General features: G+C 53.1%; 1 protein-coding gene across 2 annotated transcripts in view; it reads left to right on the top strand.

Moving 5' to 3' along the window:
* Positions 1-7,158, top strand: part of ZNF687 (zinc finger protein 687) — a 30,168-nt gene that overhangs the window by 167 nt on the left and 22,843 nt on the right. The gene's annotated exons all lie outside the window — the stretch shown is intronic.

Here is a 7,158-nt window from a genome sequence, read left to right as displayed (position 1 = left end):
GGGGGGAGGGTAGTAGCCGCCCCCCCGTCCCCGGTCGGGATGTGGGGCGGCGGTAACGGCCGGCCCCTCCCGTTCGAGCCTTGGGGTGGGGTCACGGTCATCCCCTTACCCTGCGGGGTTCGGGGTGGGGGTGACGGTCACCCTCTCTCCTGCCGGGCTCTGGGGGGGAGGTACCGCTTATCCCCACCGTCCCCGTGAGATCTGGGGGTGGGGGGTGGTAGCTTAACGGTCATTCTGTCCTGTCCCCCTCTGGAACTGGGGGAGAGGGGGAGCGTTACCGTCATTCCTTTTGGGAATTTGGGGTGGGGGAACGGTCGTGTTCCCCTGCGTCTGCTGGGAGGGCTGAGCCCATCCCTTCCCCCGGGCCTGAGTGGGGGTTTTTTTTGGGGGGGGGGGGAGCCAGGTCATGTTCCCCTCCCTCCCCAGCAGTGGAGAGGCTGATAGTGCCCGCCTGCATCTCTTGAGGAGACCTGGGCTTCTTCTCTTCTCCCTGACATCACTGGGAATAGGGGGGGGACTCTGGTCATGCTCCAGTCATGCTTCCCTGTAGTTAGGGGCAAGATGAGACCTCCCATAGTTCCTTTGCCGCAGGGGGGGGTTTGGGGGGGGGGGGGGCTGTTCATATGCCCACACAGCTCTGGGAGGGCTGGTCCCAGCTCCCTCTCTCCAGCTCTGGTGTTTGGGACTGTTGTAATTCCCTTCCAGAGCTCCTGGGACTGAGCTCTTTCCTCCTCCCTGATCTGGGGGGTGCTGAGGAGAGGGGGGCAGCCTTCCCCCTCCAGCACAGAGCTCAGAGAGGGGCTGGCAGGGGTCCCCCCAATTCTTCAGCTGTAACATCTCTTGCAAAAAAGGTGGTGTCTTGTTTTGGGGCCCCAGTTCCTGGGGGGATTTTCTTGTTTCTCCAGTTTTTGAGGAGTGGCCATGTGAATAAGAAGCTGGTCAGGCTTTGGACTGTCTAGATCTTCTCTGGTTTCTCTAGGTACCATTGTCCTGAGGATGGTGTTTGAGAACGGGGCGTGTGGGTCTCTTATCACACCCCAATCTCCTGGGAAGAACAGTGCTGCGGCTGCCAAATGGTTTAGGGTTTTGGGAGGAGGGAATCTTGCTATTACACCGGTTTTGGTGGGGGAAGAGAATACAGGAGGTGTGGAGAGGATCCTGTTGCAGCCTTGGTAACGCAGTCTGACCGTTTTGGGGTCCTGTAACAGCTGTCTGCCTCCTTGGGGATGGTTGCGAGGAATCAGGAAGCTTTCTAGAAGGGCCCAGTGTGGTTCCAGATGCAGGAGAAGGCTTGCAGAGAGGTGGGCACCATCCTGAATTGGGGTCCAGGTCCAGCCTGACTTCCTGCAGGGAAGAAACTGGGAATAGCGAAGACTAACAGCAGGTTCTTGCTGTCACTTCTTGAGGTGGCCAATGAGGTTTGGGGGATGCTAGCCTGATTTGGGACTTCGGGCAGTGAGGTGGCCCTGGGCCGGGGGTGTTTTCTGAAGTCCTGGGGTGGAGGAGGAGGCCAAGGGGCAGGGAGTGGACGTTCTGTAGGGAAGTTGAGCGTTTCAGTGGGGCTATTTCTTGTGGGTCTCGGCCACTTCCTTAAGAGCCTCTGGGGTTTTTGTTTGTGAGAGGGAGAGTAGGTTGGTAGCAAGAATGTGTTGTTTTCTTTCAAACCTGGTTTCTTTTCTCTCTTTTTCTCCTGTTTCTCAGTCTCAGCCCCTGTAAAGTCCCTTAATTCCTCGCTGCTGGGTCTGCGTGTAATGGGCAGCCCTTGGGGGCTGTGATTATCTTCCCACAATTAGTTTAATTCAAAGACGCTTCCCCTAGAAGGTGAGCAAGGGAAGTTCGATAGCCTCCATGCTTAGGTTTTAAGCAGTGCATTAGGAATTGAGCCTTGTTTGTGGAAAAGCTGCCTTAAAGGATGTATTTTTAGTGTGTCTGAGGCGGAAAAAAAGCGCGTCACCCCACATGTGGCCCTTGCTGGCATTAGCAGAGGTGGGAGGACTGGTGGAGGTGCTTCCCAAAGACTTTCTTCCCCTGAGTCTTCCTAGTCAGGAGCAACAGGAGGATCGGCGAGCTCTGCCAGTGCTTTTACTCCTGGTGTTAATCCTGCAGCCTGGGCTGTGCGAGGAGGCCCTGATTGCCTGTAGGGACCACTCTGAACCAGTGGGACTGTGCAGAAATGCAAGGATTGGGTTGTTGGAGAGGTGGTGCCAGTGTGGAGGTAGCTCAGGATCTCCTGTGGTGACCAGGAGTACCAGCAGCACCCGGAGCTCTCATTATCTTGCAAGAATCACGTTTGTCTCTAGTTTTCTGGGTTTATTCCACCCCAATTAGGTTCTCCTGGGTCTAATCCCTCCTCCTGCTAATGTGTGATTGCCCCCCGCAAGATATTTGCTAGGGCTTTAATTTATTTGTTCCATCAAGTACCTAAGCACACATCTGGGTACTATAAAAATAATAACGCACTAATAGCAAGTGAGCACAGTTATGGCGCGGGGCTGTCATAGCGTGCAACAGGAGCAAGGGAACTCTGTGTTCCCTTCCTTTTGGCATCCTACGTGGCAGATTTTCTATTTATACCACTAGAATAAATGGGGTGTCCTGGCTGAGTTTAGAAACTTTACATCATAAAACCGAGTGTGATGAAATAGTACGAAACCTGCCAGGATGGAGGTAACTGCTCATCGCGACATGGAGACGATCGTGTGTGAGGGCAGCGTCGTTAGGCTGAATGCCTGGGGAGATCCTGGTCATTCTTCCATGAAATGTCTGCCCGGAACTACCAAGCTCTTGTCTGTGTACACCAGTGTGGATCCTGGTCATACTGGTAAATCTGAAAACAAAAACCTCCTTGCGTTGACATTGAGGCTGCTTTATGCTGATCATAGCTACAAAAATGCCTGCCAGTGTTTAAAAACCTAATTTTTCAGGCCGGCCAAATTGTCGGGATTTTTTGGATCTCGTCCACCCCTTGTTTGTTTTGATATCTCCAGAAGTTAGCAGATGGTAGAGACTTAATTCTGTTAAACGTATGGGAATTTAATCCCAAATCAGCCTCCAGTCAGGATGTGTTGTCTCTGCATGGCAGCTGTGCTCTGTGCCGGGATGGGAGCTTGGGACCGGGACGGGGCTACCAGGCCCCTCTCCGTGGATTTGCACCTGATTGTGGGGATGGGGAGACTGGGAAGAACTGAGTTTCCTGCTCTGTTCCCTGATGAAGCATCTTTTTTGCTTAAATTCAATGAAATCTGTGAGCTAGCTATTTGTATCCCGGCAGGGGGAATCTGTGTGTTTGCTGCGTATTGGCGAGAGACCGTCTCCTCTCCCTCTCCCTTCGCAGCTGGTTTTAGATTTGCCTCTTGCTTTTAAAGACTCACTTGCTGTCGCAAAATCTATTGAAGGATAAAACTGATGTTTCAGTGGTGATACCTGCAGGTTCTGGGTCTGACACCAGCCCTTTCTTTTTATTTTGCCATAAATGTTATTCTCTCCTGTTTTTCTTTCCCCCCCAATGCATTGGAGGGAGATCTGGGGTGGTTTTGTTCTTGCCATGTGTGATCCGAACAGCGGGGAGGGATCCCCAAGAAGCCACCTTAGATGAACAGAGCAAGCCTGCAAAACAAAAAGAGCACATTTTTTAATTACAGTAATCATAAATCATAAAAAAAAAAAAAAGAGGGTTCAAACTTCGTGACCAGCGTCTTCAGACTGAAAGCAGCAAGAAGGTTGTTTCCTTCCCCGTGTGTGAGCTGGGCCCGTCTTGCTCAGCTCTGTGGTGGTGAGGAGCTCCAACCTCTGCCCAGAGTGTTTGGAGATGATGCTTGAAACGATGGGGCAGCCCGGGCTGACGGATGCCGCTCCCTTGTCTGGGAAGGTTGGCATGCTGCAAAGAATAACATGGGGTTTATTTTTTTTGGGGGGGGGGGTGTCTGTACAGGACTAAAACCAAGAGCTACCTACGCCCATTTTCCAGCAAGTAATTCAGCCTCCATACTTCAAGCCTCCTTGAAATCAGTGGTCAGACTGCAGCTGGGGATGCTGCGAGGGGAAGTTTTTTGATGGGGAGAAAATACATTTTCTTCCTTATTAAATTTTAAAGCAGGGACGATTTGGGTGCGTGAGATAGGAGGCAGCGTTTAAAAAGAAGGGGAAAATACCACTGCTGGGCACAGATCTTTGTCCCTCGACCTCTCCGGCAGGACGGGGCTGGGTCGCGCTGGATGCTCTGGGAACACAGGCGCCTTGTTCGTAGCTGGCGAGCCCTTTTGCATAGATACAGCTTATATAATTTATTTATAGAAATAGATATATGCTGCCTGACCGAATTAAGTCGTGCTAACACAAAAAACCTCCATGTTTTTTTGCAGTTGCTGGCCTTGTTTGTTGGTCTGGAGTAGGATTTTCCTGCTCTGTGCTCCCCCTCCCACGGTTTTTACCCCACGCTGAGCGAGTTCTGCCAGCAAAACCTCTAGGTGTGCCTGGGCTGGGTCCGGGCACAAGGACGGCCTCAGCTCCAGGTTTGGAGGCTGGGATTGCCATGGTGTTTGCGTCATCACGGCTAGTTCTGTTGGGGGATAATTTCTCCTTGTTGATACGGTCAGGGGCATCCGAGTGAGGCATGTTTGCATTGCCGTGCTGGCGGATGGGCCTGGAGTGCTTTGCCACACCGGCTTACCCACTCGGTGCAACTCCCGTGCAAACGCTGGGCCTTGTGCCGTCATCAGCTCTCTGCCTGCTCGCTCTCCCGTAGGAAATGGAGCCAGGAAGGGGTTTTCAGGCAGTGCTCCTCCTCCTCGAGCTGAACTGAAACAGTGCTGGCTGGCTTGTGCAGGCACGCAGCTTGCCAGCCGGTTCAGCCAAGGCATTTGCAGTCCTTGGTTTTGTTTTTTTTCTGCAAAGGGGAATGGCTGCTGCAGTGAGCTGCAGTAATAAGCATGGACGTGCTTATTGCAGAGCAAGGATGAGAAGGGCCTGCCCGTTCCCCTCGGGAAGGGATCCCACTGTTGCTGCACTCCTGGCCGGTGGAGACAGCTTTGCCACACCATGCGGGAGAACCGCAGGCAATGGGATTGCCGTGGCCCTTCAGAAAACCACTGTCAGCGCCCTGCATTTCTCCTCAGCTCCTTCTTGACGTGTGGAAACATCCAGCTCGCTCAGCTCCTGTGCAAGGTCCGGTGGTTGGGCGTACAGGGAGGAAAGGAGAGCGGGCCCTGGCAAAGCTGCTGCGGTGGGGAGATGCCCAGACCCAGCAGGGAGAATGCCCAGACCTGGCTCTGGGCTGGACGTGCGACCTGTTTAGATGTTAATGCAGAGGGACGGCTGAGTGGAGCACAATGGAGCACAAAACATGCGCATAATGGCTGAAGTTTTAATCCCCTGCTGCTGCCTGGAGCAGGGAAAACAATGCTGAGGGTTTCAAATGGCCCATCGAGCGCCCTGGCAGAGTATTATTTTCTACCTGGTACCCCCAGAGAGCCTTTTCATGTGCTAGAAGCAAAGAAAAAAAGGAAAGGGGGAAGGAAGGACGGAAGGACAGACAGACAGACAGATGGAGCCCTTTCCAAGGCATGTCAGCAGCAGGGCACAGGCTCTGCTTGGGGCAAGGCAGCATGCCTCCCCGAGAGGCAGTAGGTTTCATTGGGAAAATTAATAATTAAACTCTTGGAGCACCTTAAAGGGACCGTTCTCTCCCTGTCTGCCAGTGAGCTGATAGCTAGGCTTGGCAAGAGCTGCCGAGCATCCCATCGTGCCACCTTCTCCTTGTGTGTTATCTGGGCTGTGCTGCAAAAGCCTCTGGATGTGGGATGAACCAGACCTGTTTGGGTTTCTGGCCACACCGCTCTCCAAGAGCATGCCGGTTATCCACCGGCTGTTGCAGCAGCGCAGGTTCAGTGGCCAAGATCATGGCTGGAGAGAGGGGACCTGCTGCAGTGGACCCTGCTGAAACCATCTAAGCGGGACAGCTTGGGCCTCAGAATGGCATGATCTGAGAGGAACAGAGCAGCGTGGAGAGGTACCCTGCTTAGAGCTCAGTGACAACAGAGGAACAGGCTGTGAGGAGAAGAGTATCTCAGAGCAGACCCAGTGCAAGGGTGTGCTTTATTCCAGCAGAAGCTGAATTTGTGTGGCTGGAGGTGTTGGAGAGAATGGATTGGAAGCGAATAGCCAGCGTGTTGGCTGCGAGCATCGGCTGTCCAAGCGGAGCCCATGCTCATGTTTGGAGGCCGCAATACCTGCCTGGCTTCTTCCCTCAACACCGGTACTGCTGGGCCATTCTTTCCCACCTTGTTAACGGCTTCTGGGAATACATATCCAGGCGTGCTGGGATCGGTTGAAATCAAATCCGGATTGAATCACGCTACCCCTTTTGTCCCCTTGGCCTTGAGATGGGACATGCCAGGAAGCATGGCCGTGGGCTGCTCCGTATAGACCAGTCCTCGTGGGACAGGTTATCGGATCATAGTCTGCAGGAGCTGTTTCGGCAGCAGCATTTGCTGTTATTGTGGGTATGCAAGCATGTTTGCGTTCAATAAATGACAAAAAAAATAGCCTGAAGTGCTGGAGCAAACTCTGCTGGGATCATGTCATCGTTGTCTTTTCTTTCCCTCAAATCCTGCAGCCACAGCTGCTTTTAGGTCCAGCCTTTGTGGCTGGAAACACACAGGGATGCTGCGAAAGCCGCTCTGGGTGTCCCAAAACAGTCCAACCCCAAAGCCTGCGTGGGGGCTGTGCCTGCCAGTGGCATGTCCGTTGCTTGAAGCACATGGTGCATGTGCCTTGAAAGCAGATAAACCCTGCCCTCCTGACATGGCCAAGTGTTATTTGCTGCTTAACATGGGGGGGGAAATGAAATCCCAGGGAGGGGGTGACCATCACGCGGAGTACAAGGATGTTTCTCGGTGCAGACTTTGTTCCCAGAGGTGCTGAGTGCCTGGATTTTGTACCAGTAGCATTTTGCACTTTGCTGTGCTGAGGCCTTAATTGCTCAAGCCCCTGCCAGCCACTCCTCCAGCACCGTTTCCCCTTCTGAGTGTGTGCTAAAAATGTTTCTTTTGGGGGTGATCTTTTCCTTGTTTGGTCTGAACCAGGAGGTGCGAGCTGTTTTTTGGAAAGCTTGAAGCAAATGTCTCTCCCCCGCACTCTCGGTAAATCAAGCGGAGCTGG

This window comes from Haliaeetus leucocephalus, unplaced genomic scaffold (assembly GCF_000737465.1).
Source record: "Haliaeetus leucocephalus isolate CR32 unplaced genomic scaffold, Haliaeetus_leucocephalus-4.0 Scaffold193, whole genome shotgun sequence".
Taxonomy (NCBI): Eukaryota; Metazoa; Chordata; class Aves; order Accipitriformes; family Accipitridae; genus Haliaeetus; species Haliaeetus leucocephalus.
This window is presented reverse-complemented; position numbering and strand designations above follow the sequence as displayed.